This window comes from Capra hircus, chromosome 21 (assembly GCF_001704415.2).
Source record: "Capra hircus breed San Clemente chromosome 21, ASM170441v1, whole genome shotgun sequence".
Classification (NCBI taxonomy): Eukaryota; Metazoa; Chordata; class Mammalia; order Artiodactyla; family Bovidae; genus Capra; species Capra hircus.
This window is the reverse complement of record NC_030828.1, coordinates 47,019,987-47,038,930: the sequence shown is the minus strand read 5'-3', so window position 1 is coordinate 47,038,930 and position 18,944 is coordinate 47,019,987. Positions and strand designations below refer to the sequence as shown.

The 18,944-nt window shown below is 35.0% G+C and overlaps 1 protein-coding gene across 5 annotated transcripts in view; it reads right to left on the bottom strand.

Moving 5' to 3' along the window:
* MIPOL1 (mirror-image polydactyly 1) overlaps positions 1–18,944 on the bottom strand; it is a 299,801-nt gene that overhangs the window by 106,253 nt on the left and 174,604 nt on the right. The gene's annotated exons all lie outside the window — the stretch shown is intronic.

The window sequence follows — 18,944 nt, the reverse complement described above, 5'->3', positions numbered from 1 at the left end:
ACTGGTAAGTCAGACTTTAATTTTGCTTATTTAAAGTTTAATTTGCATGAAAAAGGCTGTCTTTTACTTTAAATGTGTTTGATAGATAACATGAAGCAAATTGTTATCATACATGTCACAAACTACACTAAAGGTAATAATTAAAAAGTAATCAAAAGTTGGAGGTTGAACGAAATTCATTAATTTTGTTTAACTCATATGATTTTACTGAAATTATTTTCTTGCATAAGAATGAAGTCATAAGATAAATTGTGAAATCTGATCATAGGAAAATTAATGAGTGTAATATAAATAAACATTAAACAGTGCCACTTTTCTATTTTAATAATGCAGAATTATAAAAAATAGCAGTTGAAAATTTTATATAAAAAATTAAGCACCAAATTAATTAGCTATCTGCACTAGCAAATCCTAACAAAGAGTTACTTTTAATTAGATTTAAGATGTTCAAGTGCTTGCTTTAACATGCCACATTCTAGAATTATGGATGAAATAGTCTCAAAAATTATTTTTAAAAGAGCATTTAAAGCTGGTTCTTGATGCCAATAATTAACAGCTTTGCTAATTTTCAGTATACTATAAAATGTAACTGAAAGGGTAACTTGCATGACTGAATACCTACTATGATTAATAAGAAACCAAAAAGAATCACCCCCCAAATATTTCACATTAAACTTACAAAACATCAGACATCCTGTTGCATGTAATTTAAGAAATATCAACTATTTGACAGGTAATTGAGAATTTGATAAGTAACAATGGGACAGTGTTAAGAACCTGAGATGATTATTTTTAAGCTTTTGTACCCGGTACTTCTGCAGAAAACCAAAAAACAAACCCAAACACAAAGCAAAAAGCAAAACCAGCAATGTTGTAGCAGGAAAAAGGCATAACAAAGATTATGCCTAAGAAATTTCTGCAGTGAAAATGGGTTGTGAGAACTGTACATAAATTTCCTTGCTTTGGGTAAAAATGAACATTTTATTCCTCTTCCTACACCCAGTTCACCATGAAGATTTGGTGTTGCTTCATAGCAACCCATTTGATTTATTACTTCCAAATGCCTGATCTTATATCTAGGCACTGGAGACTATGTTCAAAGCTATTATAAACCTCTGGCCTTATAAGCTCCTTCCGCTACTTTATCAGATACACATTTATCTGGTCAACTTTTTTAGGGGTGAGTAAATACCATTACCTTATGGCACAGTGATCCTGTTTGGCAGCTAGGGTGAACTTCCTTCCCCACTACCTCAGGTACTCAAGTATATATGATCTAGAATTTTTTAAAAAATATTTATGTATTTATTTAGTTGTGCCGGTCTTAGTTGCAGCACACGAGATCTTTGACCTTCATTGCGACATGTGGGATCTTTTTTTTTAAGCTTTGGCACACAGGATGTTTTAGCTATGGCATGCAAGCTCCTAGTTGCAGCATGTGGGATCCAGTTCCTGACCAGGGATTGAACCCAGGTCCCCTGCATTGGGCATGTGGAGTCCCAGCCACTGGACCACTGGGGGCATCCCTATAGGGTCTAGATTGTTCAAACAGAGTAGTCCATCCTGATAGCCCTAGAAGAACATTGAACCTTGATGACATCATTTGCGTCCTGGATCCCTGTACACCAGACAGATCCAGATTCATTTCTTGAACACGAGTTTTTTCTTTTTTTGCATAGGCTACTTTCAGTTGGATTTATGGTATATGCAGTGTAATGTCCCTGGTGGCTCAGAAGGTAAAGAATTTGCCTGCAAGCAGGAGACCTGGGTTCGATCCCTGGGTTGGGAAGATCCCCTGGAGAAGGGGATACTGGACTATCCACTCCAGTATTCTTGTCTGGAGAATTCCAAGGACAGAGGAGCTTGGTGGGCTACTGTCCATGGAGTCACAAAGAGTATAAACAATGTAAGAAAATTTAATTAATTTACATGCACTGTTTATACCTATTGCATTTCCTAGTTTCATTATTGAAAGAAAAGTGAAAGTGTTAGTTACTCAGTCGTGTTGATTCTTTCCATCACATCGCAAGTCAAAAATATATGTAATCCCCAAAACAATAAAAATTAGCAAACAAGATATTTTTGCTTATTTCTTTGGCATCATATTTCCCGTATTTTTGGTAATTACTTGTCAATCTCCCACCCCTAATCTTCAAACTACAAATATTCTGAGATTTCAAGTTACCTGTTTGTTGTATATCCTTCTAGAAATATATATACAAGCATATATATATATCGACAACCAAATAAATCTATTTACAATATTGATGGTATCTTTACATACTATTAAAAACTTTGTTTTAGATTTAAAAGAAGGTTTGCTATTTTGCTTTTTATTAAAAAGGAAATCTTTTATCCCAACCCATGTGTTGCACTCACTAATCACATTTCCTTCCTTCCCTTCAACCTCAAAGTGAAACATTTCCATGAATTTGGGTTCATCATTTTCAAGAGTATTTTATACTTTTACAATATAGTTATGTATTTACAGATAATATATCTGATTGTTTATACATTTCTAAACTTGAACATACACTTTAAATATATTTTTTGAGCAAAGCCTACAGTGAGTCAAAATTTCTAAGTATTGCTGGCCTTCCCTATCCACAGGTTCCATATATGCAGATACTGGAGGGCCAATTAAGGAACTTGAACACTGCAGATTTTGGTATCTGTGGGGCTCCTAGAACCAATCTCCTCTGGATAACAAGGGACGATTATATGGTCATAGATTTAGGCAAACATTGTACAAAAGTATAACTTTTTTTTAAACTTACATTTTCAGGTAAAAATTTTATCAAAGTAAAACATTCATAACATACATAAATATATACATACATGAATTTTTTAGGTAGGCTATTTGAGCTATAACTGAGGCAAAGTAAAAATTCACCCATTTTTTGGTGTACAGTTGTATAAATTTTCACAAGTTTATTAAGTTCTGTTATAACAATGACAATCAAGACACAGAATATTTTCATTATCCCAAAATGTTCCCTTGTGCAATACTGCAATCAATGTCCTTTCTTTACATGTAATTCCTGGCAACCAGTGATGTGATTTTTTATTTTTACTGCTATAGTCTTCCCATTTCTAGAACATCATATAAATATTATATAGTCGACAGCCTTTTGAATTTGGCTTCTTTTACTTAATGCTTTTAAAGATTCATTCATATTATTACACGGATTAGTAGTTCATTCCTCTGTATCACTGAGCAGTACTCCACTGCATGGATGTACTATAATCTGTATATTCATTCACCAGTTGATGGACAGTTGGATTGTTTCCAGTTTTTGGTAGTTTTAATAAAGCTGCTATAAACATTTGTTTATAGATAATTTTGTGGAAATATGCTTTCATTTCTCTTACTTAGGTAAACACCATGGAGTGGAATTGCTGGGTCCCATGATAAGTGTGTGTATTTATATAGTTTAAAACTTATGTACTCTATTAAGTTATATACATTATAAAGAAACTGCCAAACATGCTGCTTAAATTGATAAAACTTAAAAACATCTGTGCTTCAGCAAAGGAAACCATATGCAAAATGAAAATACAACCGATAGAATGGGAGAAAATATTTGCAAACAATGTAGCTGACAAAGGATTCATTTTCAAAATACACAAACAACTTATACAACTCAACAACAAAAAAATACCAAACAGTTCAATCAAAAAATGGGCAGAAAAAAATAGGCATTTCTCCAAAGAAGACATACAGATGACCAACAGGCATATGAAAAGATGCTCAACACTGCTAATTATCAGAGAAATGCAAATCAAAACCACAATGAGGTATCACCTCACATTGATCAGATGGACCACCATTAAAGAGTCTACAAATAACAAATACTGGAGAGGGTGTGGACAAAAGGGAATCCTCTTACACTGTTGGTGGGAATGTAAACTGGTCTAACCATTATGGACAACAATATGGAGATTCCTCTAAAAACTAAAAAGAGAGTTGACATATGACCCAGCAATTCTACTCTTGGGCATATACCCAGATAAAACTATAATTCAAAAAGACACATGTTTAAAGCAGCACTATTCACCACAGCCAAAACATGGAAACCTAAATGTCCATCAACAGATGAATAAAAGACAATGATGGGACACATGTATAATACAATGCAATACTACTCAGTCATAAAACAGAACAAAATAATGCCATTTGTAGCAACATGGATGGAACTAGAGATTATCGCACTAAGTAAAGTAAATCAGAAAGAGAAAGACAAATACCATAATACCACATCACTTATATGTGGAACCTGTAATATGACATACACAAACTTATCTATGAAACAGAAACAGAATCACAGACACAGAAAACAGACTTGTGGTTGCCAAGAGAGGGGCGTGTAGGGGAGGGACCGAGTGGGAGTTTGGGGTTAGCAGATGCAAACTGTTAAATATAGAGCATCAATAAACAACAAGGTCCTACTGTATAGCACAGAGAATTATATTCAATGTACTGAATATAAAAAAGAATGTGTTTGTGAGCATGTGTGTGTGTGTGTGTATATATATATGAATCATTTTGCTACACAGCAGAATTTACCAGAACATTGTAAATCAACTAGATTTCAATAAAAAACAAAAACAAAAACCATCTGTGGTTAACCACAATAGCAATGCCATTTGTTGAATGCCTTCTATGGGTTGGACATTGTGCTGAGTATTTGAAATGCCAGGCTGGATGAAGCACAAGCTGGAATCAAGATTACCAGGAGAAATATCAACAACCTCAGATATGCAGACGATACCACTCTAATGGAAGAAAGCAAAGAGGAACTAAAGAGCCTCTTGATGAAAGTGAAAGAGAGTGAAAAAGCTGGCTTAAAATTCAACATTCAAAAAATTAAGACCATGATATCTGGTCCCATTACTTCATGGCAAATAGACGGGGAAAAAGTGGAAACAGTGACAGATTTCATTTTCTTGGGCTCGAAAATCACTGTGGACAGTGACTATGGCCATTAAATTAAAAGATGCTTGCTCCTTGGAAGAAAAACTATTACAAACCTAGACAGCATATTAAAAAGCAGAGACATCACTTTGCTGACAAAGGCCAGTATATTCAAAGCTATGGTTTTTCCAGTAGTCAGGTACAGATGTGAGAGGGGGACCATAAAGAAGACTGAGTGCCAAACTGAGGCTTCTGAATTGTGGTTCTTGAGAAGATTCTCTTGAGAGTCCCTGGACTGCATGGAGATCAAACCAGTCAATTCTAAAGGACATCGACCCTGAATATTCATTGTAAGGACTGATGCTGAAGCTGAAGCTGCAATACTATGGTCACCTGACATGAAGAGCCAACTCATTGGAAAAGACCCTGATGGTGGGAAAGATTGAAGGCAAGAGGAGAAGGGGGTAAAAGATGAGATGTTTGGATGACATCACTGACTCAATGGACATGAGTTTGAGCAAGCTCCAGGAGTGAGTGAAGGACAGGGAAACCTGGTGTGCTGCAGTTCATGGGGTTGCAAAGCGTCACACATGACTTAGCGACTGAACAACAACTATATTCACAAATCAGTGAGATAATTCCCAGTACCCCTATTTTACAGATGTTTAAACTGAGGTCCATGAACATTAATCAACTTGTAAGTATAACAGAGCTAGTGACTGACAGAACTCAAGCACATATTCAAGCCTATTTGGAACAAAATACATATTTCTCCCTTCTAGCATTCTGGGCTGTGTGTGGGATAGCTTTTCTCTTTGTTTTAAAGCTATAACTGACATATAACATTATATTAATTTTAGGTGTACAACATCATGATTTTATATATACACACACACACACACACACACACATATACACACACGATGGTGGTTTAGTTGCTAAGTTGTGTCCAACTCTTGCAACCCCGTGAACTATAGCTCGCCAGGCTCCTCTGCCCATGGGATTCTCCAGGCAAGAATATTGGAATGGGTTGCCATTTCCTTCTCCAGGGAATCTTTCCAACCCAGCAATCAAACCCTGGACTCCTGTACTGCAGGCAGATTTTTTTTTTTTTTTTTACCAATTGAGCTGAGGGAAGTCCTATATATACATACTGCAAAATAAATAACACAGTAAGTTAACATCCATCACCTCACATGATCACATTTTTTTTCCCTGTGATGAGAAGTTTTAAGATTTACTCTCCTAGCAACTTTCAAATATATAATATGGTATTGTTACTATTCTGTACATTAGCATTTCTCCAGAACTTATTCACCTTGTTCTTAACTTATTTAAGTGACTGAAAATATGTTGGTTAATTAATGTTAGGTTAATCTTATAATTATCTCATTATTCTTAAACTGTATCTATTTTGAACAATACCATCTAAACAGGACAACCATTTGTATGTACTATTACTGCTACTCTTCAGAAATTAACTACATTATTTCCTTAGTTTTATCTAGTAATGTAGAATCACAAAGAAAAAACTACACTATTCACATTAGTGAACAATATTTGTATGGATATTGTGGAGAAACCACTTTTATCTTACTTTAAAATCTTTTTATGTTTGGTTTTCAATGTGTTTTTAATAGTAATAGTCTGATACAGTTACACCTTTCTTTGGTAGCTCCAAGATCATAAAATGGAAATCTCCATAAACGGAGAACAGCGGCATCTGACCTTATGTATGATATCTAGTAAAGACAGAAACATACAGTACAAATCAAATCATAGAACCAAATCCTGAAAAGGATTTCAGAGGTAATATAGTCCTCTACTTTTATAGGTGAGGAAATTGTTGCTAACATTATACAATATGTTTAGAGAAACATTTGGGAACTGTTTAAGGTTTCATGGCTGGTTAGAAGTTTGAATTAGCATAAAACTATCCAAAAAATATTGCTTATTTTTAACAAGCAATTTATATATATGTTAACTGTTTTAATATAAGTATTTTACAGAGTAAGTACAAATATATGAACTGTGCTATGTTATTAAACACATCTGTAAGGTACCTAATTAGAGATTTTCAAACAGTATGTCTGATTGCACAATTGCTCAAACAATATAAGTATGACCATTCCAGTATTTGACTCTTTAATCTCAGAAGCTTATTAAGAAGCTCGTAAAGAGACACTGCAAAAGGATATCTAAAAAATTAGAAGCTACTATATTAGAAAGATACAAATGACTGATTTTAATTACATCTCCCCTTGATAAGAAGACTGCGATTACAGCAGTATATTACTGGTGTGCATTGCTCTTTCAAAGGTTATTCCTCAGAGGTTATCTTTTGTCCTCATGTCAAATTTCTTAGACCAAGCATTACCAGCATCTAGACTCAAAAGCAGTCGTAATGCACTGTCTAGTGATCTATGGTTTGAAATGGAAGCAGAAATAAAAATATACGCAGGCAGAGAGTGATCTATGAGCAGTGAGAAGAAACCATGAAGCCGAGAAAGGAAGGGTAGAGAGAAGTACACCAGAAAGATAGCACAGAACATTGAGTAAGAATAAACTTGGGATTAACTTCCAGCAATTAGTTCTATGAATGAGTAAGTTACAGCCTGTGAACCTCTATTTTCTTTTTGGTAAAATAAGCATAATATCACATCTCACAGGATTACGATACAATGATAAAATAAATTCCCATACAATATACCCATATCAAAGTGAATAAATATATAAACTGCACAATAACAACTGGTGAACTTTTGATGTGAAGTTACTGTGGAGAGAACTATGTCAGTAAAGGAATAGCATTGTATAAAGTAACAGGTCAATAAGGTGAGAAGGAATTGGGCTTAAAGTACAAGTTCAAACCATGTGGCCATCAAGAGAATGGTTGTTAAGAACTACAGTTCTTAAACATTTTAAAAATGTGAACTGTAAAGACTGTGTTACAGCTACTTAATTATTGTTGGAGAGTGAAAGCCACCATAGACAATATATAAATAAACAAGCATGGCTGTATTTTATTTTTTACTTTACAATATTGTATTGGTTTTGCCATACATTAACATGAATCCGCCACGGGTGTACATGTAGTCCCCATCCTGAACCCCCCTCCCACCTCCCTCCCCATCCCATCCCTCTGGGTCATCCCAGTGCACCAGCCCCGAGGACCTGGTATCATGCATCTAACCTGGACTGGCGATTCGTTTCACATATCATAATTTACATGTTTCAATGAGCATGGCTGTATTAAAAACATCTTTCTTTACAAAAATAAGGAGCCTGTCTAAAGGCCATTGTTTGCCAACTATGCATCTGGAGAGCCAGATACATAGAACCTAAAATATTTCTTGGTCTTTATAAGCTTTTGGCTAATGCTGTCAGATACCTGGGGAAATGAAGAAAGAAAATGTTGCCTTGTCTAGATGAACATGTTTCTGGGTGCAATGAAACAAATACCTGAAATTCACACTGTTCTAGAACAGATTTGCCAGGACACATAATGATGGAAAGGAAGAAAGGAGTTAATGGTTGTATGGTGACCTTGTGTTGGCATAGGAACACTCGCTGTGACAGGAACCACCTTGTCAGTGAGCTATGATGTCACCTATTATATACAAAGCAAAACAAATGGAAAACCTTGCAGCTTCAAATTCTCAATAGAGTTTTCATAGCATTCTTTTTATTAGTGTTTGCATGGTATATCGTTTTTATATCCTGTTATGTCAATCTTTTTTACATGCCTAGGTTTAGATGTGACTACTGTAAACAGCATAAAGGCAGAACTCAGATATTGCAAGTTCAGTTCCAGAGCACTGGAATAAAACAAAGACTGCAATGAACTGAGTGACATGAATCTTCTAGCTTCCCAGAATGTATGTGTTATGTTTATACTATAGTGTAGTCTATTAAGTGTACAAGAGCATTAAGTCTATAAAAATCAATGTGCTTATCTTAATTAAAAATGCTTTATTGCTAAAAAATTATTAATCATCATATGAACCTTTGGTGAGTCATAATCCTTTTGTAATAGTAATATCAGAGATCCCTGATCACAGATAACCATAATAAATAAAATGAAAAAGTTTGAAATAGTAAGAATTATTAAAATGTGACAGAGACACACAGTGAACAAATGTTGTTGGAAAAATTGTACTGAAGACTTGCTTGACAAAGGGTTGCCACAAACCTCTTGTAAAAAACTCACTGAGAAGCACAATAAAGCAAAATATGATAAAATGAGGTTTGCCTATATTTTTTTCGGTCTAAAAATCTTTGCCTTTTAACTAGGACATTTGATCTCTTTACAGTTAATGTAATTACCACTAGATTTGGGCTTAAGTATATATTCTTATTTCCTGGTGGCTCAGATCGTAAAGAATCTGTCTGCAAACAAGGAGACCAAGGTTTGATCCCTGGGTTGGGAAGAGCTCCTGGAAAAGGGAATGGCATCTCATTTCAGTATTCTTGTCTGGAGAATCCCATGGACAGAGGAGCTTGGCGGGCTACAGTTCATGGGATTGCAAAGATTCGGACACAACTGAGTGATTAATACTTCCATATATTATCTTGTGATTTCTATCTGGCCTGCTACATTTTTCTTTTAAAATCATCTTTTCTTGTTATATTTTGGGTTCTTTTATTATCCCATTTCCCTTTCTTCATTTAATGTGATAATTCCTTCACATTCTTTTAATGATTATCCCAGAAATTACAAGATTCAATTTGATTTAGCATAAATATAACATTAATCCTCCTGGACAATGAGAGGACCTACAACCCTTTAACCCTTTTTACTTTCATTCCAATTTATTTATTACTGTTTTTAAAATGTATTATAATTCACCTTAGTTAGGTTTAATTCCCCCAAAACATTATTAATATTATTTTCTTGATTAAGTGTATATGTATATTTGTCACTTTTTTGTGTTTCATTCCTTCCTCCTTGGGAAGTTCCTTATAGAATCACATTCCTTCTACTTAAACACAGCTCTTGGAAGTTTCTTTAATACAAGGCTGAAAATGACTAAATCAAATTAGTTGTGAATTCATATTTTCCAGATAGTAATTTATGGGAATTATGTTGAACTAAATTGGCAATATCTTTCTCTGAGGAGAACTTGTGTCTGTTTCATTAGGGAGTCAGGAGACAATTCCTAGATAAAGTTCAAGAAGTCTAGATTAATATCGTTTCTGGCTCAGATGGGGACCCCAAGTGAAGATCAAAGTGCTTCTATACATGTCTGCCCCTGGGACCATTGATTTGCCTACTTTTGGAGAAGGGAATGTTTCTGGTTCAACTCTCAGTTTTTTGGTAAAGTAAAATCTTTGGAAAATTTCCTCTGTTTTTTTGTGATTCTAACAATGCATGAATTAGATTTTGTCCAGGACCTAGCAGGTTGGAAACAGAAGGGTCCCCATAGTATGTTTTTGTTACACGTCAAGAAGAAAAAGCCTATACTGAAATTTAACATGTATCATGCCATAAAAAATAGACCAAACTATTTTTATAATTTAATATTTGGAATTCTAAGATTTGGTACATTAGCTAGATTTAATTATTTTAATAATTTAATAATTTTTTGAATTGTTTTTGATTAGAAAAGATACAAGAGAAGGTTTGAGATCACCACGTGCAAGCCCATCTCTGTGAATAGCCCACTGTGTGGAGGTCTAGTCTAAAATCCAAATACCTGAAACATAAAGTAAAATTTTGAACATAGTCATCCTAACAGTATTTCTAATATCATCACTTTTAAGCTGTGTATTAACTGCTGTATCATCATTAGTATCTTTTTCTTTGCTTTCTGTTTAAAAACAACAGCTTCTCTGTTCTACAATAAACACTATAAGAATGAAAGCTATTTAAAACAGATTAATGGTCAGAATCACTATAGCAGCTAGCATGGTTCAGTTGAGTGATAAATTGTGTCATAAACTTGTCACGTCTGATCTCTAGTAACTGCCACATATTCTAATTAAACAAATAGAAGTTATCACAGTCTCACTTATTTTAGAGGGAAAAGTATATATAAATAATTATTTAATTGATAAAATGTTGAAAAGCAGAAATTGAAACATTCCCCCTAACTACACTTAACAATGTGAATCCTTCTGGAAAAAAAATTCCTTGGGGTGGAAGAACTGCTTGTTGGGAAATTATTCACTTAAATTTTCTCAGTTTTTAAGGTTAATAAATAAAGGTTAGTGTCAGAACCAGAATTTGAGTACAGAATTCTTAACTACCTATTCAATAAACAATTCTGAGTTTATGCATTAACTACTTTGCCAACTTCTTCTCCAACTTTAAAGAAGCCATTATATCCTATTGGGATGATAATAAAGAACACAGTTTACTCCAATTTCTCTCTTTTTCTGTTCACTGTCATTTAAAGTTTTTTTTTTTTTAATTTTTAATTTTAGTGTATGATATTATTCAATTTTAAAGCCATAAGTAATTCAACATATTTATTTTGAAGCATCTGTCCATTAATTCAGACTGTGGAGGCTCTCTTTTCCACTGAATGAACTCTTATCTCGGAAGATACTACCTTGACCTTAAATTTATTGCTAGTTAGATGCCATTAGATATCTAGCTCCCAGGACTTCTTGACCATACCTCTGAAAGTCACTTATACTGATGCATACAAAACCACTGACCACCTCACTGGCTTCACTAAGAAATCTATTCATCATTAAATGAGATTTGCTGTTTTAGAAAACAGGTTAATCAAGTAGTAGTCACAGTCTTCAGAGAATATCCATTAAATTATTGATTTCCTGTCTATCACACCACTTGTTCTTGAAGTTATTTTCTCTGGAAAAAAATCTATATGCAAGAAAACACTTAAAGCATCAGCTGGAATGTGCGTTCCCTCCAAAACGTCCATTCTCCTTTTTCATGGCATGATACATTCCTTTCACTAAGCTTGCGCTCTCTGGTACTACCTAAGAACATGAGCACACAGAGAAAATTAAATTCTTATTTAAACTCAAGAAGCAAACATTTCCCAAAATGACAGTGTTCTCCTCCTTTACAGATGAGTTGTAAGCACTTTTCTACATGCCGCTGTTCTACTTAGTTAGAATTTTAGTCAGCAGTATTTTGTTTATTTGTTCAGGATCATGTATGTTTTTTCACTACGTCTACAATACACTTTACCACCTGAACACCTGTTGAACTAAACTTAAACTTATCTTGCCAGCAAAAAATTTTGAAATTATGCAATCTGCAATTCAGTCCATGGCAAGCACTTAGATAGAATTTCTTCTATACCAACATACCTAATGACAATTAAAGAACTGCCTGAATAGAAATACTGCCAACTGAAAAGTTAGTGAAGTGAGTTTAACCAAGGGAACTTGAGTAACATTTTAGCTAAGGAATTTTCTGATACTCAAATAAATACCACGATCACTGTCTATCAGATTAATGTTAACGTTAAGTTAAAAGGCAAATCAGTATGATTATGTAATCTCTAATTATTAAAAATAAAAACTTTACTCATTACAAAGTTTACACATATATAGACTATAAAGAAAATATAAGACTATGGAAAAGCCTATTGAAAAAATCAGCCATAATAACTGAAAAATATATTCTTACAAAGGAAAACAAGTTAATAAGCTACATTTTACATGGAAAATTTTAAGATATGAGAAAAGCAAATTTAAAAATATGTAAGCACTAATCTATAACTAGCAAAAATTATAATAATACAAATATAAAGCTTTATAACAGGTTATATGAAATATATTTTTACTGAAACAGTTCATAATTAAGAGTACTAAAATTTTTCAAATAAAAGAAATGCTAAATTTGTAAGTCTTTCATTTGTGAAACCATTTTACTCAGATCTCTATCACTAAGCCAGTAAATTTCCAGTTCATCTTAAAAATCAACGAGAAATAACTGAAGTTATCTGAATTAAAGGCAAAGTTTTTAAAAGACCAAACACATTTTAAAGAAAAACAGATGAAGTAAGATTTCATATATAAATTAAACATTTATACTTTAAGTTAACATACAGGCATTAAACACAGCAACTAAAGTTGTTAAGAAATGACAAAACAAAGGAAATCATTAAACTGGACTTCACTTGTGTTACTCAATAAAAACATGAATTTAAACAAAAATTTTGTAAATGAATGTGGAATTATTTGGGAGTTGTGTTTAAGCATGTGAAAAGCATAAGAAAAGAGAATTCCCTGTTTCCTTTTGGATGCTGCAGACAACAGCAACACAGCCTAGGGCACGCTGCTGCGGATTTTAACTGTTGTATGGAACTACTCAAAATGCTTTTGATCCATTTTATCTTGCAAGTTAGCAAAGAAATGTTGCAATAAGAAACACCAACAAAGATCTGAAAAAGTTAAGCTCTGGATTACCATATTGTGTTCTCCTGCCATTCAATGCTTCATACAAAGGCAGTGGTGTTCAAAGTAAGGGAAAAAAAGTGGAGGGAGAGAGAAAAGAGAAACTGGTCTCAGAGAGCGCAAAGCACAAAGTAAATAATATTCTTCTACATCCCTTCTTTTTCACAGATTGGATGTTAAAAGAGTTGCAGCAATTAGGCTTTTGTTAATTACCAGCTGTTGAAACAGATGTGTTGACTATCCTTATTAGCCAACAGCTGGGTGAGAAGAACAATTGATGCTCCCTAAAACCAACAGCCAGCTGCTCTGCAGTAATTATCTCCAATTAATAATACAGGTGATAAAGGCAAAAAGCTCCTACCCCTCTGTTTCAATAACTTTGGTAGTTTCAATAACTATGGCTTTATCATTACACAGTGATAGAGAATACGTTTATTACAACAAATAAGGCTGTATATTTGACTCCCATTAATTCTTTGGTAGTTTCCATGATGCAATTCCTGGAGAAGGAATCAGACAAGTGCTAAAAGTAGAAGCAGACATTCGACAGGCTTTTATTTATCATATTTCAAATGACACTGCCAGCTTACTTCTCCAGTACTAACAATAACAGCTAAGTACTTAAGTTCTTTGAAAAGGAGAAGCATAACTAAAATCTGTTCTTTTTGATTTCCAGGTGTTTTCACTGATCGTGTTTTATATTCAGTTCACTGAAGAAATCTATTTCCTCTTGGTATGCCTAAATATCAGTGTCTTGTTCCCTCGCTTACATTTCCTAGGTGATGAGTAGAAGCAATTTTACCAAACCCAAAAAGAATTTACTTCATAGCAGTAAACATTATTTTATGTACACAAAGAGATCAGCAAAGCAAACAACCAAGCAGGAAGACAAAACAGAAAACCTACTTTTATTTTGCCGTGATCATCTCATATGATATTCAAGTTTCTAATTGTGACGATGTTAAAAAAGAAAGATCACAATGGAGCATACTAATAAAAGAGGAATAATTATATGTATAAAGTTACTTTTCCTATTCTCCATTGTCAAATGTTCAATATCAAAATTTCACTTAAAAGAAATGTAAAACAAAGATTTAAACAAGCCAGGCATCCATCTCTGTCCTACAAAAGAGGTGTCTACAAGAATTTACAACCATATCTATTCACTAATTAGAGAACACTTAAAGACACTGTCTTTCTGAAAACAAGGATTAGAGCGGGATGAATACATCCCTTTCACAAACCTTCCTCATGTCTCTGTTGGGTCATCATAAGCAGCTTGTTCCTCCAGCGTTAAATAGAAAAGCCTACTGATTATCAGTTCTGAATGCCCTCAGTTAGGCATCAAGACAGTTAATAGGACAGAAACTTTAAAAAAAAAAAAAACATGTAAATAAATCACTTCACCAAAAAAGGCTGTAATAAAAAAATTATGAATAAAGGCAAACTTCCTACAGAAATATTTAGGTTTCCACTTGGGCACCCTGGCTTTCCGATATGAAAGATTGGAAGCTTACCACATTCCATAATCACAGTAACTTCAGTATTTATATAATAACAAACATGAGAGATAAATACATTACAAAAAAAAAGAAAGATGGTCCATTTCTAGGAAACCAAATTCCCAGGAGTGTCAGGACCCTTTTCCTTTGCACTAAGCTGGAAAACTGGAAAAGTACACAAGTGATATCATGATGCTCTTTCCTTTGCAAACCATCACCTCTATACTGGAAAGGTGTTAACATTTTCTCTTCCCCAACTGAGTACAGATATTTTAGCCAGATATATCTATACATTCAACATATGTATATAAATTTATATAAGTAATAAAACATTTATTCTGCCCCATCCTTGTAATGTACTTTCATTTTGATAACTTGAGTTTTTCCTTGGTTTAAGTATTCAGTTCAGTTGCTCGGTCATGTCCAACTCTGCGACCCCATGGACTACAGCACTCCAGGCCTCCCTGTCCATCACCAACTCCCAGAGTTTACTCAAACTCATGTCCATTGAGCCAGTGATGCCATCCAACCATCTCATCCTCTGTTGACCCTTGGTTCAGGTGAGTTTTTGCCTGTTTCCCTTACATCTACTCCTTTCATTTCTAAAAGTTACTCCTGTTTTCACACACTAGGTTTTGCCTAGCATTTCACTCCAATTCTTTATTTTCTCCTTTTGTTCTTCCAGATCACTAGAATTTTGTCCTTGATCATTCTGCTCAAATCTCCTATGATATCTTTCTCAAAATGAAGGTCTATTTTGATCACTCCCTCAAAATATGCCTGACTTTGAGTTGGACTGTGAAGAAAGCTGAGCACCAAAGAATTGATGCTTTTGAACTATGGTGTTGGAGAAGACTCTTGAGAGCCCTTGGACTGCAAGGAGATCCAACCAGTCCATTCTGAAGGAGATCAGCCCTGGGATTTCTTCGGAAGGAATGACGCCAAAGCTGAAACTCCAGTACTTTAGCCATCTCATACGAAGAGTTGACTCATTGGAAAAGACTCTGATGCTGGGAGGGATTGGGGGCAGGAAGAGAAGTGGGCGACAGAGGATGAGATGGCTGGATGGCATCACTGACTCGATGGACGTGAATTTGAGTGAACTCCAGGAGTTGGTGATGGACAGGGAGGCCTGGTGTGCTGTGACTCATGGGGTTGCAAAGAGTTGGACACGACTGAGAGACTGAACTGAACTGAACTGAGCCATAATAAGTCTTATTTTAATTTTAAAATTTTCTTCTTGTACTAAAACAGTTTCAGTTGGAGCCAATAGGGTAAATGGAATATGGCCTTTCTCCATGAAGCAATCAAATTCTCTAAATTTGACTCTCAAGCCTATTCCTATTAGCTCATATGGGTTCCCTTTAGGACATTTGAAAACTAATGTATTTAGAAGAGTAGTGATGAGCAAGATTGAGTAGTAAGTAGTTTCATCATTAGGTAGATTGGCAAGTTTCTCATACTGCATGATCATGAACTGGACAGAGACAGCTTCTTTCCAAGATAAGAGGACATACTGGAGCTCGGTTATTCAGGGCAGAAACAACTTTTTTTCTACTACTTCTTTTCTTATCATCCATTCAAACTTTTAAAAGTTATATGTTTTCCTTTTGTACAAATGGCAAATAATCTTTTAAAATCATAATATTTACTCCATAGGGAGTCAGTATTGATCCTGCATGTTCACTAAACTTTGTCCTGTACTTATCAATGACCTCCAGTTTCAGTAATTTGAACTTATGCACTTCATTCATTGATGTGATCAGCCAACTCACTGGAAAAGACCCTGATACTGGGAGATTGAAGGCAGGAGAAGGGGACGACAGAGGATGAGATGGTTGGATGGTATCACCAGTTCAGTGGACATGAACTTGGGCAGACTTCAGGAGATGGTGAGGGACAGAGAGGCCTGGCATGCCACAGTCCATGGGATCACAGAGTCGGACATGACATGGCAACTGAACAACGTCATTCATGAAATACTCCAATAGCCTCCAAGTCAGTCTTTCCTACCTTCCCATACCTGCTCTGCTGCTGCTGCTGCTAAGTCGCTTCAGTCGTGTCCGACTCTGTGCGACCCCATAGATGGCAGCCCACCAGGCTCCCCTGTCCCTGGGATTCTCTAGGCAAGAATATTGGAGTGTGTTGCCATTTCCTTCTCCAATGCAGGAAAGTGAAAAGTCAAAGTGAAGTCGCTCAGTCGTGTCCGACTCTTAGCGACGCCATGGACTGCAGCCTACCAGGCTCCTCCATCCATGGGATTTGCCAGGCAAGAGTACTGGAGTGGGGTGCCATTGCCTTCTCTGATACCTGTCCTAGTTAATTCAATTAAAACCAGTGAGATTACTTTCCTCCAACTCTGATATTATCAAGTCATACATTTTATCACTCCTCCAGAAAATGGACTTCAGAGTTTGCCAAATTTTTAACAGACCAAGTACAATCTCCTTTGTGTCACTTTCAAGAGCTCACTCTCTGACATCAGAGTTGTCCACAGAGTGACCAACCATTTTGGGAAACCCTTCCCTGTACTGTAAAATGTTCTGGTCTTTGGTAATGGGTGTAGAAGTTTGGCAGGGGGAGTACAAACTCATATGGTAGTCCAAAAAATAGGGCTAAAAGCAATACTGGTTTTAGTATCTGATGGATACAGCAAAATTATCTGCCTGCTGCAATTGTTCTTTTTTCCTCTGGCAACTTATAAGTGGTTCACAATCATGGATCGTTCATCACTACACCCCTCCGAGTGATACAACTTAAGTTCAACAAATATACACTGTCAATGTTAAGAGTTAACAGTTCACCTCTGACTTTCTCTGTACACTAAATGTTGTGTTTTGTATCAAGACAGCGCTAGTTTAATGTTTAAAGCTGTGGATATTATGAACACGTTTTCTAAGAGTTTCAGATAATGAAAATGGGAATGCCGACAAGACCAATGTCAGCATGACCCAGGTATTACAAAAAATGAAGGTTAAATGACAGGACACATATACAGGTGGATTATGTAGATAATTAATCAAAACAATATACAGCAAAATACACAGAGGATGTGTGGTTGGGCATGCTGGAGAGGGAGATGTGTAAGTACATATGGAAAGTGACTCTCCCAAGTCTGGGGTGAAATAGGCATGTGTTTCTAAACCAATCTAACGGGGTGTTTTTGTTTCTTCACATCACACCAATGATAATAAATTACAGTAGGCTGCATTAGAGTGGGCATACTACACAGAACAGACAAAAATTAGTTTTGTTTCCTTGACTATTCTATGAAACTGAGAAAAATTACCTATTTTGGCTCAGAGGTTATAACTATGGATAAACAAAAAAGGATTTTGATAAGAGATATGCTGGCCCTTTATAGTATACAGCTGACTCTGTCAGAACTTAAGAGTAACAACATTTTTTAAAACATATCAAGCAATGTGCCAAATCTGAGCAACAAAAATCATTACCCTCTACCTATTAGGTATTTTCATTTGAAAAATGAGGTTTCAAATTGTTTTCTTGATTCTATAAGGGTTTTAAACTGTAAAACACATAAAACAAAAGAATGTTGATATTGTGTCCAAATATACATTAGACTTTTCTCATTTATCTGGATATTAGGCTGACAATGCAAATAAAACTTAGGCAGTTTCTTTTCTATAAATTTCTTACCAACAGAATGAAATGTCTTGCACAGCTTGTATGCAATACTTCTAAGAAAGGGGTATGATCTGTTTACCTGTGATACTGAGGCTTTAATAATGAAAGTTTTTGTTCTACTTTTGATCCTCTCAAAACATGCAAAATTATTTAATGAGATTTTTTTTTACTTTAAAAAATGGAGGTAGACAGCCTCCTCAGATATGACCCTATGATGGCTATCATTGTTGCTGGTCATAGAAAAGATATTAAAAGGCTGGCCTACAATAAAATCATATTTTCAAAGTACAGAACAAAAAGAATATCCTTCTGTGATTTGGAAACATAATGAGCATATTATATGCTTTTCTCTAAAACTGTTTGAAGATCACTGAGTAAACTATTAAGAAACCAAAGAAGGACAAGTAGCCTACCTGAGTTGTTTGATGATATGTGTAGGTTGTGAAAAATATGTATACAACCCCAAAACAAACAAAGACTTATTTTTTGGAATAAAACCG